General features: G+C 37.0%; 1 protein-coding gene across 5 annotated transcripts in view; it reads left to right on the top strand.

Moving 5' to 3' along the window:
• Window positions 1-15,623, top strand: part of STRN3 (striatin 3) — a 105,302-nt gene that overhangs the window by 3,395 nt on the left and 86,284 nt on the right. The gene's annotated exons all lie outside the window — the stretch shown is intronic.

Below are 15,623 nucleotides of genomic sequence, written 5' to 3'. Positions count from 1 at the left end.
GCCTGGGTGCCTCAGTTGGTTTAGTGTCTGACTTCTGCTCAGGTCATGATCTCACGGTTCGTGAGTTTGAGCCCGGCATCCAGCTCTCTGCTGTCAGCACCAAACCCGCTTCTGTACCCCCTCTCTTGCCTCTGTCTTTCTCTGTGTCTCAAAAATAAACACTTAAAAATGTATGTGTCAAGGATTGCCTGGCTGGCTCAGTCGGTAGAGCATGCAACTCTTGATCTCAGGGTTGTAAGTTCAAGCCCCACGTTCGATGTAGAGATTACTTAAAAACTAAAATCTTTTTTTTTCTTTTTTTTTTTTTAATATTTTTACTATTTTTGAGACAGAGAGAGACAGGGCATGAGCCGGGGAGGGGCAGAGAGAGAAGGGCACACAGAATCCAAAGCAAGCTCCAGGCTCTAAGCTGTCAGCACAGAGCCCAACGCGGGGCTCGAACTCACGAACCACGAGATCATGACCTGGGCCGAAGTTGGACACTTAACCAACTGAGCCACCCAGGTGCCCCCAAAACTAAAATCTTAAAAAAAAAATGTGTCAAATAAAAAATTTATTAGAGTTTAGGTGAAGCATCACTGTATTTTGACTGTAAACTTAAACTTATTTTAAAGAATGATAATGTATAAGAAAGTTTAAATATCATTGTTGTGTACAGCCTTGGGTCACTGTTGATGTATAGATGAAGTGACCAAAAAATGTTCAGTATTAGAACTATTCAATAACAAATATGACTAGGTTAAGGTATTCCCAGTTTTGATGTAAAATTTCAATATGAAATCATATTTTCCCTGGCTTTGGAAAGGATTTTAAATTGGAACTTTGCAGTATGGTTCTGTTCTCTGTAAAAAGTGCTTTGGGTAAAGGTCTGTCCTAGCAACTTGGAACTAAAGTAGAGGATCATGTCTTAATAGTGCTATTTTATTCTTGTGATATTAACTTACATGGGATTCAGGTAAAGCTTGAGTAAAGGCTCTAGGATGATGATTCCTAAGTGAGGGTGCTAATCAGAATCACTTGTGAAACTTTTAAAACTATGCAGGTCGCCGCCTTATCTTCCAGACTTTTGGATTAATTTGGTCTAGGACTTGTAAAAGACCGTTTGGGGATTTTGGCAATTCATGTTATGGAAAAATTATAACTGACATTTGATGAGCACTACAACCTTATGAGGTAGATTTCATTCCTATTTTATAGGTGAGGTAAACTTAGGTGAAATAACTTTGCCAAGGTCACTCACCTATAAGGTATTGCAGCTGAGATTTGAACCTTGGTTTGTATGAATCCAAAGCCTGTTGTCTTATTACCACTTTTATAACCACTGTATTATGTTGTCTTAGCATTTTTTATAGAAAGGGAATCTGACTTGTAATTCTTTTTTTTTTTAATGTTTTATTTTTGAGAGACAGAGAGACAGCATGAGCGGGGGAGGGGCAGAAAGAGAGAGGGAGACACAGAATCCGAAGCAGGCTTCAGGCTCTGAGCTGTCAGCACAGAGCCCGACCGACGCAGGGCTCGAACTCACAAACCGCGAGATCACGACCTGAGTCAAAGCCGGACGCTTAACCAACTTAAGCCACCCAGGCACCCCTGTAATTCTTTATCCACTATTATGTGGTACACATTGGTACATTTCAACATAGTTTTATTGAACCTCAATTGTGTGCCAGTTGTAGTTTATGTATGTTGCAAATGTGTCCTCCTGTTTTTCTCTGTAATGGTATGTAATATATGTACTTATATACACCAAATGCTTGTTAGCTATAAAAATATGACATAGATAATGCATAGAAAATGTAGTCCAGGAGTTCGTGTTCTAAAACTATTACGCAACAAATGTAAAAAAAAATTTTTTTAAGTTTGTTTGTTTGTTTGTTTGTTTGTTTATTTATTTATTTATTTAGAGAGAGGGAGAAAATCCCAAAGCAGGCTTTGTGCTGTCTGTCGGCACAGAGCCGGACATGGGGCTTGTTCTCACAAATTGTGAGATAATGACCTGAGCCTAAATCAAGAGTTGGATGGTTAATCTGAGCCACCCAGGAGTCCCAACAAATGTAAAACTTTTAATTAGTGTTTGTGTTTGCACATCCTGGCCTACAGATTTGTCATAACTTGACAGATGTTGCCACTTAAAGACCTTTGTAGGTAATTTGCTTAAGTTGCTTACAACTTTTTTTTTTTTTTTTGAGAGGGAGAGGGTGGGAGAGAATAATCTTAAGCAGGCCCCACACCCTTTGAAGGGCTCAGTCTCACAACCTCATGACCCTGAGATCATGACCTGAGTGGAAATCAAGAGTCAGACGCTTAACCTGCTGAGCCACCAAGGCTCCCTTATTTCATTATTATTAATCTACTATGAAATTACAAAAATATGAACAGTATGGTGGTTTTGTGTAAAGGCATTCCCTTTATTCTGAGAGTTTTAGGCTTCATAAATTTTCACTGTTAATGCAGTTCCCTATTTCAAATGATGGTGACAACAGAGGAAAAAAACTTTGATAGAATTAAGAGGACGCAACCTTAGTCATTTTCCCTGTTTTTGAAGTTCTTGCAAACAAAAAGTCTAGGGACCACTAATCTAGAGTTCTCTCTTCCTCTTTTTACCCCTCAACTCTGCTGTATAGTTGGCCCTTTTGCCTTACTCTCTCAAACCTGTCTGAACACCTTGTAGGATGTGGTTTTTTTTCTTTTGATGGTCAGCCTTCAAGTTGCCAAATCATGTGGCCTTTTTACAGACTTGATGTACTTAACCAGCACTTTTTGCTCTTGACTATTTCTTCTTTAAAATCCTTTTCTTTGGCTTCTACTATGTAATTCTCTAGTTTCCCTTTTGTCCACTTAAAACTTTTCTTCATGTTACCTCTCCATTGTTCCCAGTTATTCCCTGGGACTCTTGTTCTTTTAGTATATTGGCTGTGTGTTTCATTCAGAATCAGATTTTCAGCTACTGCTTAGCTCTTACTATCTAACATCTTTTGGTTACTGTTTGCTGAGTGTTATTCCAGTGCTTCAGTATTAATTCCTTTAATCCTAAAACAACCCAGTGAGGTTGGCACAGTTGATTTCTTTTGTTGTTGGGTTTGAGGGGGTTGTCGGGGGGGGGCATAGAATATTGGGACGCAGAGGTTAATTAATGGGCCCAAGATCATGCAAGTAGCAGGCAGGCTGGACAGGCTGCCATTACAAACAGTATTCTTACAACTACTAGATTTTTTTGGTTTGGTTTTCAAATGTCTCCTATTTCTAATTTCCTGTCTAACTTGTTACTTTAAAGTCAAAACTTTCAGGTGTGCCTGCATGGCCTGGGTCACTTAAGCATCTGACTCTTGATTTTAGCACCTCAGGTCATGATTTCAGTTGGTGAGTTTGAGCCCGCATAGGGCTCCACTCTAACCGGGTAGAGCCTGCTTGGGATTGTCTGTCTGTCTGTCTGTCTCTCTCCCCCCCACCCTTCCCCTCCCTCCCTCCCCATCTCTCTCTCTCCCTCTTTCCTATGCATGCACATGCTCTCTCTCTCTCTCCCTCTCAAAATAAATAGACATTAAAAAAATAATAAATTTAATTATTCAGTTCATCTCAAATGCCTGCTTCTCCCTCCCCATACAACACACTTATTTTTTTACAACTGACTTATTCTCCTTTTCCTCTGTTAACATTTATCACCATCCTTGTCATCATTGAGTCTTGAGTTTTATTGATTGTATCTAGTGTAATTATTCAGTGAATATATTTGAGTGTTATTTTGTGCTAGGCACAAAATGATGTATGAAATAAGGACCTTTCCCTCATGAAGCTTGTATTCCAGAAATAATAAAATGTGATAAACCAGAAACTTACAGGATGGTGAGACAATAAATGATGATGGGAAATCTATGTAGATAATGGACTTTCAGATAAACGGGTAACATTTACTGAGCAATTTCTATATGCCAAAAATTTAAATTCTTACTGTTAGCTTATCTAATTGTCGTAAAGCCCCTAGAGGGTAAGAATACTTTTAGATCTGAAGTATGAGTACCTAACCATGGTATTTCAATTGGAAGGAAGTTCTAAAGCTGGAAGGAGCTTTGAAAGTGTGTTAACTGGATTGCAGTGATTCAAGGGCCTATCTAATATAGATTGTATTAATATGCTAAAAAAATTTTAATCTAGTAATTAATATTTTGGGATTTTAGTCTCCTTTGCATATATAATGAAAGTTGCGAAGCCTCTTTTAGTTTAAAAAAAAAGACTGGTGAAAATTTTGCATAGAATATCCCTGAAGCCTGATAACCACTGACCTGGGGAAATTATCCTGGTTTAATCTGTGATTTTGATTTTTTCACTTCACTGTCTTCCTTCAGGGTGTTCCTCCTGCCTGAATTCTCTGAAATCTCCTATCAGTTTCCCTCCATCCACGCCCCTGTCTTAACAGTTTATTCTCTACATTGTAAATATGATTGTGTTGCATATACTCATTTTTTTTATTATGGAAAGTTCTAAATATACACAAAAATAATATGGTACCTGTGATCTTCCACAGACTTGTCACTCATCTTAAACTTGACCAGTCTTATTTTACCTATACTTGTATCCACTCCTCCCTGTCCTAGAGTATTTCTAGTAAATCTCCGTCATATAATTGCATCCATGAATATTTCAGTGTGTATCTAAAAGATAAGGACTTTAAAAGATAACTACACACCATTATTCGATTGGAACTCTCTCCATCTTTTTCTTGCCATTCTTTTTCTTTCTTTCTCTCTTTCTTCCTTTTTTTTTTTTTTTTTTTTTTTTTTTAAAGAAATCAGGTGTTTGGTCCTTATAAAGGTTCCCAGAGTCTGCATTTTGCTGAGTCCTTCCCTATAGTATAGCTTAATATATTCTGTTCTGTTTGTTTTTCCTATAACATGGTTGGTTGGATCTAGGGGCTTGACTGGAAATGGTTTATTTTCTTTCTGGGGGAAGGGGAGGGAGAGGGTAAGACTACACTGTTGAGAGTTAGTTATGTTTTATGTTAGCAGGCTGTTGTTAGTGCTTAGGAACATTCTCTCCGTAGGGCCACTCTTAGATTTTAAAAAAGTTGTTTAGAAATTGAGATATAATTCATGTAACATAAAATTTACCCTTTATGGAATGTACATTTTGTGGATTTTAGTATATGTTATGTGGTATACACTATGTTGTGTAGTCGTCGTCATTGTTTTATTGCAGAATATTTTCATTCCACAAAGAAACTGCACCTATTAGCAGTTAGTCCCAATGCCCTTCCCCTCCCCCGGCAACCACTACTTTCTGACTCTGTGAAAGAAATAATACTTTCCGTCTCTATGGGTTTGCCTCCTCTGGATATTGCATACTACCACTAATAGGATTCCATATCATACAATATGTGGCTTTTTGTGACTTTCACTTAAGACAATGTTTTCAAGGTTCATGTTGTGGCATGTAGCAGTACTTTTTTCCTTTTTATGGTTGGATAATACTCTGTTGTGTGGATATACCAAATTTTGTCTATCCGTTGGTAGACATTTGGGTGTTTCTACATTTTGGCTGTCATGAATAATGCTGCTGTTTCCATTTGTGCACAGGTTTTTGTGTAAACTTACATTTACTACTCCTGGGTATATACTTAGGAGTGTCATTGCTGGCTCATGTTCAACTTTTTTGAGGAATTTTATGTTTAACTTCTTGAGGAACTACCAAACTATTTTCCAAAATGACTGCACCATTTTACTTTCCCACCAGCAATGCAGGAAGGTTCCACCCTTACTTTTTTTTTTTTTTTTTTTTTTTAATTTTGAAGTTTGTTTGTTTTAAGTAATCTTTACCCTAGGGTGGGGCTTGAACTCAAGAGCCACATGCTTTTCAGACTGATCCAGCCACGTGCCCCTTTTTTAACTTTGAAATGTATTTTTTTAATTTTTTTCTTTTTACAAAATGCTTTTTCCCTTGAGTTTATTTAATTTTCTTTTGATTTCAAATTTTTTCTTCCTCTATCCTCTCTTTCTCATTCACTATTTCTTAGAGCAATTTTAGGTTTACAGCAAAATTTGGGGGGAAAATACACTTTTCAACCTCTTCCCCATCGATAGTCCCACTATTTTGGTATATTTGTTATAACCGGTGAACCACCATTGACCCATCATTATCAACCAGTCTATAGTTTATATTAAGGTTCACCCTTTGTATTGTATGTTCTTTGGTTTTTAACAAATGTATAATGACCTGTGTCTACCTTTATAGTATACAAAATAGATTCACTGCCCTAAAAATACCATGTGTTCCACCTATTTCTTCTCTCTCCCCAAACCCTGGGCAGCTAGCTAGTGCTCTTTTACTGTCTTCCATAGTTTTGCTTTCTCCAAAATGTCAGTTCACTCAGCAATGTTCAAGATTCCTTCTTAAATGTCTTTTTGTGGCTTGATCTTTTTATTTAGTGCTGAATAATATTTCATTGTATACATGTACTGCACTTTATTTGTCCACCAATTTTTTTTAAAGATTTCATTTTTTAAAATTTAAATGTTTTTATTTTTGAGAGAGCATGCATGAGGTGGGGAGGGACATAGAGAGGGTGACCGAGAATCTGAAGTAGGCTCTTTGCTGATAGCAGAGATCTGGATGAGTGGCTCAAACTCATGAACTGTGAGATCATGACCTGAGCCAAAGTTGGATGCTTAACCAACTGAGCCACCCAGGCACCCCTGAATATTTCATTTTTAAGTAATTTCTTCACCCAAAGTGGGGCTCGAACTTGAAACCCTGAGAGCAAAGTCGCATGCTCCACTCTCTGAGCCAGCCAGTCACCCCTGTCCACCTATTGAAGGACCTTATTGCTGCTTCCAAGATTTGGCAATTATGAAGTGACATTCATGTAGAGGTTTTTGTGTGCACATAAGTTTTCAGGTTATGTAGGTAAATAACAGGGAGCTTACTTGCTGAATTATATGATAAAGGTATGTTTAGTTTTTTAAGAAACTGCCTAATAGTCTTTCAAAGTGACTGTACCATTTTGCATTCCCACCAGCAATGAATGAGAAATCTTTTCTTTTTTTAAGTTTATTTATTTATTATGAGAGCTCACAGGAGTGGGGGAGAGAGAGAGAGAATCCCAAGCAGACTCTGCACTGTCAGCACAAAGCCTAACATGGGGCTCGAACTCAGGAAGCATGAACCATGAACTGTGAGATCATGAACTGAACCGAAATCAAAGAGTTGGATGTTTAACCAACTGAGGTGCCACTATGAATGAGAATTCTTGTTGTGCCGCATCTTTGTCAGCATTTGATGTTGTCATGTTTTGGATTTTAGACATTCTAATAGGTGTGTAGTGGTATCTTGCTTTAATTTGCAGTTCCCTAATGATACAATGTTGAGCATCTTTTCATATGTTTTCTTTGCCATCTTTATATCTTCTTTGGTGAGGTGTCTTTTCAGATCTTTTGCCTATTTTTAAATTGTATTCTCTATTTTCTTCTCTCGTGTCATTTACTTTGGTTTTGGTTGGAATGATGTTGGGCGTTGTTTCTAGTCATTTATGAATAATTGTTCAGTAAACGGCAGCCACACTATTATTTAGAACATTTAGTATATATTTATTTTAAAAGGTTTTTTAGTGGTTTAGTGTAAAAGAATGACTAATTGTTAATAGCACTTTGCCATTGGCTCAAGAGCTACCAAAGGTAATGATTAAATATACTTTATCTGGAGATACTTCTAAAGTCTCTAATTGTACAAGAGTGGGACCTATGGTGGCTCCCAAACCTAGTTAATGATCATAATCACTTGGGATGCTTTAAAAGCACAGATTCCTGTATTCCATTCCTCGTCATTGTGATTAAGGAATCTGAGGTAGAATCTGGGTTTTTGAACTGTATACCTGGTAACTTTGATTATCAGCCAGATTTAGGAACCTGAATGATAAAAGGTTATTAATGATTGGGTATAGTCCATTTCCCCATCTGCTTTCTCTTCAAAATCCTCATTCCTTCTATTGGTATTAAATTTTTTTTTAATGTTTGTATATTAACATTAATGTTGAGAGAGAGAGAGACAGAGTGTGAGTGGGGAAGGGGTAGAGAGAAAGAGACACAGAATCCAAAGCAGGCTCCAGGCTCTGAGCTGTAAGCACAGAGGCTGATGCGGGCCTTGAACCCCACAGACTGTGAGATCATGACCTGAGCTGAAGTCAGACACTTAACCAACTGAGCCACCCAGGTGCCCCTTAAATTTTTTTTTTTAATGTTTATTTTTGAGAGAAAGACCGGGTGCAAGTTGGGGAGGGGCAGAGAGAGAGAGGGAGACACAGAATCCAAAGCAGGCTCCAGGCTCTGAGCTGTCAGCACAGAGCTACGTGGGGCTCGAACCCACGAACCGTGAGATCGTGGACCTGAGCCAAAGTTGGGTGCTCAACCGACTGAGCCACCCAGGTGCCCCTCTCCTATTGGTATTTTATAAACTTTAGCAATGTGTTTATTGCTCCCTTCTTTGCACTCAAAGTGACTTGCATATGTATACTTACATTGTTGCACTTTTATTTTTATTGTTAATATTTTACTTTTCTGCTTTCTAGTACATTGAAGCCACTCATTAACAGGAATTAATATTTGATTTGATTGAATTTGATTGAAACATACCATGGTGTTTGATTACATAGATGAAAACTTTACATGTCCATAAAAAGAACTATTAGTGATAATGTCTGCTAACATTTAATCAGTTTTCTGTGTGTTGGGAATCATTCTAATTTTCATACCATGCCTAAATCATAGATACAGTTATTTCCATTTTAGAGAGAAGGAAACATGGGCAAGAGGTTAAATAACTTGCTCACCATAAAATAGTATAGGTAATGAAGTCAGAAGCTGACAAGTTGATTTTGAACAGTATGTTACACTCTTTTAAGTTGATACCAGTACTTGGTGTTCCTTGGGACCACCTAAGTGGTGAAGAATTGTAAGCAAATGACTAATGGATAGGCTCAGTGTTACAAGGTCTAAAAAATAGTGTAACTAGAGCAATTATAATTGTGTAGTGAAATTTTGGATCACCTTCAGATAGAGTTTGTAAAAAAGATCTTTAAAATTCTTACTGAACGATTTCAAACTTTTTTTTTTTTTTTTTTAATAAGGAGTGGTTCAAAATTAAGTCTTGTACTTATCATAAGCCTGTCCACCCTTGGACGCACATTAGTAACCACTTTTCTTAGTACTATATGTATCCTTCCCATTTTCTTTATGCAAATAGACAAAAGCAAATATACACTACTCTATTTTTCACTTTTTGATTTAATATTTCTTGGAAATCATTCTATATTTTTTAGTAGAGAGTATTCTCACTTTTTTGTAACAGCTGCATAGTATTCTGTGTGGACTAGCCAGTTGATTTAACTACAGTACTTTGCTATTGCTGGATGTTTGTGTTAAATTTTCCCATAGCATTTATAGCTATATTCTTCTTAAATGTGTGAGCAACCAGCATTGCTGCCTCAAAATAAATTCTATTGAATTCCTTTTTGTTTTGTTAGAGTTATTAGCACTTGTAAAATTAAAATTTTTTTATTGCTTTGTTATTCCATGTTTGCATTTAAATCTGAATTTAAATTAGAAGTCATGAATATTTTAGCTTTGAAAACTGTTAACCAGAGGTTGGTTCATTTAAACTGTAAGTCTGTTACTGAAATCTTGAAGAATGGAGAAAGGCAAAACAAAGAAGATGATGAAATAGAAAAAATGGGGGTGGGGTAAATGGGAAGAGGATATAGGTAAATGATAGAGAAACAGTGGGTGAGTATAATAATATGCAACTAATAGTTGTCTCAGGTAATAAAATAATTTTAGAGTGGCTTAGACTAACATTTGTTGGTTTTTTTCTAGAGCTTTAAAAAGTGGACTGGACTTCCTCCATAAAATTATATTTAAAAAGGGGGTGGGAATGGGATTGGAATTCTAGAAAATCAGTGCTTATGAATCTTTATGCTTCATGTATATCACTACATCCAGGTCATTTGGTTCCTAACCTTTAATGTAATTTGTAATTTTAGACTTGTTTGCTTGTTTTCCCCCTTAAGATTGATTGTAAACTGAGAGGAAGAGTCTACTTTTTTTTTTTTTAACATATATACACACACACACACACACACACACACACACACACACACACACACACACACACACCTATACCTAATGTGACAGTAAAGGACCTGGCACGTAATAGGTATTTGCTAAATATTTGTTAGATGAGTGAAGTTGGGGCACTTGGCTAGCTCAGTCAGTAGAGCATGCGACTCTTGATCTCAGGGTCTTGAGTTAGAGCCCCACGTTGAGTGTAGAGTTTACTTAAAACAAATTATAAATGAGTGAAGTTAAGCTGTTAGATATGAGAAGCTGAATGGTAATTTTTGTAGTATATAATAGGAGAAAAAGCCCACAAGATGGAAATAACATCTCAATAGTAAATTACTGTTCTTCCCTTGACCTCTCATTTGCTACTGGAATGAAACCAAGCTTTGTTTTTTTATTAATAAGGTATTCAAAATTATTTATTCCATTCTTCCCCTTCTGGGAAATGGAGTATAAAAGAAATCACAACATAATTAAAATTAATCTCTGGGATTAATGCGAGGGTGGAGGTGGGGTCAAATTACTTTTTCCTTATAAAATGATAATGATTTTTATGAAGAATGTTTAATGACTACTCAATGCTTCTAATAAACTAAAAATAAGAGTTCCATATTATGTGCTAAATCAGCTTTATAAAGAATATGTTGAAAAATATAGTACAAGTATTTAAGAAACCTTTATGTTTTGGGGTGATGGGATTATTGGCAACTTTTCTGTTTTCCTTATTTAAGAAAAGACACAGCAAATATTGCAGAGTAGATATTTTCTTCTATTAAAATTGGTATTTCACATATGGATTTTTTTTTTAAGTTTATTTATTTATTTTGAAAGAGATATGGGAGGGGTGGAGATAAAGAGAATCCCAAGCAGGCCTCCGCACTGTCAGTGCAGAGCCCTGTATGGGGCTCGAGCCCAGTAACCAAACTGAAACCAAGAGTCAGACACTTTACCAACCGAACCACCCAGGCGCCCCAGAAATGGATTGTTTCTTTATATGGTTATTGTTGAAAAATACTTAATCATAAAACAGCAAGCTGAACTTACTAGTTTATTTTTTTCCCCCTTAAAGCTGTATGCCCAATGTTGGGCTTGAACTCGCAACCCCAAGATCAAGAATCACATGTTCTACCCACTGAGCCAACCAGGTGCCCCTGAACTTACTAGTATTTTTAATGAATTTATATTCTAGTTTATCTTTTCCCTATTCCTTTTTTTTTTTTACTGATTTCTTTAAAAACTGATAGATACCCTCTATTTCTTCTTAAGATTTTATTTTACAATTAAAATTTTTGTTTTGTGGCTGCATTTAGTTGCTTTTAATTTATTTTGTAATTTTTTGTGTTTCTAATATTTATTGTTGAAATAATAAATTTATATGAAAATCAAACTACCGGAATGTCAAAGATAGTGACTTTTTTGCTAATTTTACTTTTCTAGTAACAACACTGGTGTCTTTTTGGGTATCATTTCAGAACTTTCTTTTCTTTTCCCTTTCCCTTTCCCTTTCCCTTTCCCTTTCCCTTTCCCTTTCCCTTTCCCTTTCCCTTTCCCTTTCCCTTTCCCTTTCCCTTTCCCTTTCCCTTTCCCTTTCCCTTTCCCTTTCCCTTTCCCTTTCCCTTTCCCTTTCCCTTTCCCTTTCCCTTTCCCTTTCCCTTTCCCTTTCCCTTTCCCTTTCCCTTTCCCTTTCCCTTTCCCTTTCCCTTTCCCTTTCCGATTTTTAAGTAATCTCTACACCCAACATGGGGCTTAAACTTAACAACCCTGAGAACAAGAATCACATGTTTTACTTACTGAGCCTGCCAGGCACCTCCCCCAGAACTTTTTCTATACATACACAACAGTGATTCTTAACTGGGGTCGGGGGGGGGGGGCAATTTTGCTCCCATGGTATGTTTCGCAGTGTCTGGAGACATTTTTGGTTATCACAACCAGAGAGGGGGTGTTACTGACATCTAGTGGATACAGGTTAGGGATGTTGTTAAACATGCACAGGACAGTCCTTTATCCCCCCAAATAAAAAAAATTACGTTGTCCATATGTCAATAATGCTGAAATTAAAAGAAACTGATGTACAGGTAACTGTATATGTGTGATTATATAGATCATCTCCATTCATCTCCAGTGCTTAGAAAAATGCCTGGTAGTGGTATTGTTGAGTGAGTATATTAGTTCAAAAAAACCTCAGACTATAATTTATCATAAATATTGTACCACCTCAATATGCATAAATCTCCCTAATTTTTAATAGTACAAAATGTATGAATATAAACACTGTCATTTCTCAATTTTGCTTAGAAACACATGAAATACTAGAAAATTTGCTTAGAAACACATGAAATACTAGAATGCTTATGGCCAAAATAGTTTGTCCTCTCCCCATCCTGTCCTTTAGTCGAGCTTTCCAGAAACAATCACTGTCAACTGACATTTACTTATTCTTAAATAGTAGAAATCTGAAACTACTGTCTCTGACAATATCTTACATTATCTTCCAACCTCTTGTAGAAGAGGATTTATCACACCCCTTTTGTCTTCTTTCATTATTCAATATAGGTAATAAAATTAGTTAAATCATTAGATTTTACATTATTATTACCATGTAAATAATAGTGAATCAAGTGAATACTGTGAATACTTTCCCTTTTTTGTACATTTTTTTGTTTTTCTCAGAGTTATGTGCCTCTTTTTATTTAGTTTTCTGTGTATTTGTTGCTGTTTTTCCAAAAGATCTTAGAAAGCTGTAAGGGTTTTCAAATTCTTGGTTAAGAGTGCATCGTACTATCTATCAGTTTTGCTGCTTGTATGGAGGGAGAGGAGTGGAGAGAACTGTCTATCCCATTGCTCTGATCTAGACTTTTTCTTCTTTTTTTTTTTTTTTTAATGTTTATTCATTTTTGAGAGAGAGATACAGAGTGCAAGAGGGAGAGGAGCAGAGAGACAGACAGAACCTGAAGCATGCTTCAGACTCTGAGCTGTCAGCACAGAGCCTGATGTGGGGCTCAAACTCATGAATGCTGAGATCATGATCTGAACTAAAGTCTGACACCTAACTGACTGAGCCACCCAAGTGCCCCCATAGACTTTTTCTTTCTCTCTCTCTTTTTTTTTTTTTAAATATTTATTTATTTTGAGAGAGAGAGAGCAAGAGATCATGGGGGGAGGGGCTGAGAGAGAGAAGGAGAGAGAGAATTCCAAGCAGGCTCCTTACTGTCAGTGCAGATGGGTTCGTGGGGGCTGGATCTCACCGAGCTGTGAGATCATGACCTGACCTGAAATCAGGAGTCCGTATGTGCTGAGCCTGCTTCAGATTCTGTGTTTCCCTCTCTGTCTGCTCCCCCCGCCCTTGATGTCTCTCTCTCTCTGAAAAATAAGTAAAACATTTAAAAAAAAAAAAAAAAAGGGCAACTGGGTGGCTTAGTCGGTTAAGTGTCCAACTACTGCTCAGGTCACAATCTCATGGCTCGTCAGTTTGAGCCCCGAGAGTTTGAGCCCCAAGTCAGGCTTTGTGCTGACAGCCTGGAGCCTGCTTTGGGTTCTATCTCCGTCTCTCTCTGTCCCTCTCGAGCTGGCACGCACACTCTCTCTTTCTCTCTCTCTCTCTCAAATATAAACATTAAAAGACATTTTGTAATTAAAAAAAAGTCAAGAGTGAGAAGCTTAAGGGCCTGAGCCACCCAGGTTTCCCTGATTTAGACTTGTTATTAAAATTTGATACAGAGTGGGTATTCTGAAACTTCTGTGGGATGTTGTTTGTTTCAGAGTTGCTATTCTGAAACTTGTGTCCACTCTTCAGCAGTTGGGAATCCCAACCGCCAACCCCCCCCCCCTTTTTTTTTTTACTGGATCCCATTCCAGCTTTTTTCCTGGCTGAGTTCTTCATTTTGCTGAAATTGTTACCTGATTGATTCTTGAATAAAGTTACATAGGAGGTACATTTTAGCGACTTGTAACTTTTTAAAATGTCTATTTTAGTCTTACACTTGATTGGTAATTTGGCTCAAAGTTAAATTTCCATCAACATTTGGAGTATATTTTCTTTGAACTTTCAGTATTGCTTTTACAGAATTTGGTGGATCTTATTCTGGATCTTTTATAGTGCTTGGCTTGAATTTTTCTCTAGGTATCTTTGTTTTATCCTGGTGTTAATAAATTTCATGAAAGTGCATATTGTGTCAGGCACTGAGCGTATTCGAAGTCTTTTTCAATAGAGGGCACTGTAGGCATTTTTGTAGTTACTACTTTTGAGTTAGACTATATTATGCTTGTAGGGATTTGAGCACCCTGCCTCCGAGACACTAAATAAATACTAGTATAACCCAGTAGTTATTGGGACAACTAGAAATGTCCCCTGACATTTCAAACACCCCCCTATAGGGCAGCAGTACTAATCTTTTTTGAGAACTGTTAATTTAATCCCAAGTCATTAGGGCACATGTTTTGTTGATTATGGACATGCTTGACTTAAAATTTTTCTTCTGTCTCGTGTTTTGTTGTTTTTTTTTCCTTTTGGTCTGTTTTCTGAGATATATTCTTCCAACTCTATTTTTCAGTCTAGTGTCTTAAGTTTTTATGAAGCATTTTCTTGGATAACCTGGGTGGCTCAGTCCCTTAAACATCGAACTCTTGATTTCAGCTCACGTCATCTCCTGGTTCCTGAGATGGAGCCCAGCATTGGGCTCTGCCCTGACACCGTGGAGCCTGCTTGAGATTCTCTCTCTGCCTCTCCCCCACACATGCATGTATGTGCTTTTTCTTTCACTCACTCTTTCTATGTATTATACTTATATTACATTATATTATATTATGTTATGTTATGTTATATTAACAAAAAAATAAAAAACATTTTCTTGTTTGAACTTTTACAAGAATGGTATTCTGGTTTTTTTTAATGGATTTTTTTTCTGGCATAGTGGATTTTCTGTTTTGAAGCATTCTTTACCTATTATTGATGGTTTCCTCCAAATTTCATTTTTATTTTGCCTCCCCATCTTCAGTACATCATGCTTTCCTCAAATATTGGTGACCATTGACTGTCTATTCATGCTTAAGAGTGAGATACTATAAGGCTAGATGGTAACTATGAGATTTTTTTTTGTACCTTTTCTTTTTTTTTTTTTTTAATTTTTTTTTTCAACGTTTATTTATTTATTTTTGGGACAGAGAGAGACAGAGCATGAACGGGGGAGGGGCAGAGAGAGAGGGAGACACAGAATCGGAAACAGGCTCTAGGCTCTGAGCCATCAGCCCAGAGCCCGACGCGGGGCTCGAACTCCCGGACCGCGAGATCGTGACCTGGCTGAAGTCGGATGCTTAACCGACTGCGCCACCCAGGCGCCCCTGTACCTTTTCTTAAAACTTATTTTTATTTCCATTCTTCAGAAAGGCCTACCTAATATTTGTTTTTAAAACTCAACGACAGTGACTTTTAATTTGCTTTAGCCTTACGATAAGTTTTTCTTCAATCTTTAGTTACTTATAATTGGTTCTCTGAGCTTATAATTCTCTGACTTTTCCAGATAA

The sequence above is a fragment of the Felis catus genome, chromosome B3 (assembly GCF_018350175.1).
Source record: "Felis catus isolate Fca126 chromosome B3, F.catus_Fca126_mat1.0, whole genome shotgun sequence".
NCBI classification, from domain to species: domain Eukaryota; kingdom Metazoa; phylum Chordata; class Mammalia; order Carnivora; family Felidae; genus Felis; species Felis catus.
Note: the sequence above shows the minus strand (reverse complement) of the source record. Positions and strands in the feature narration are given on the sequence as shown.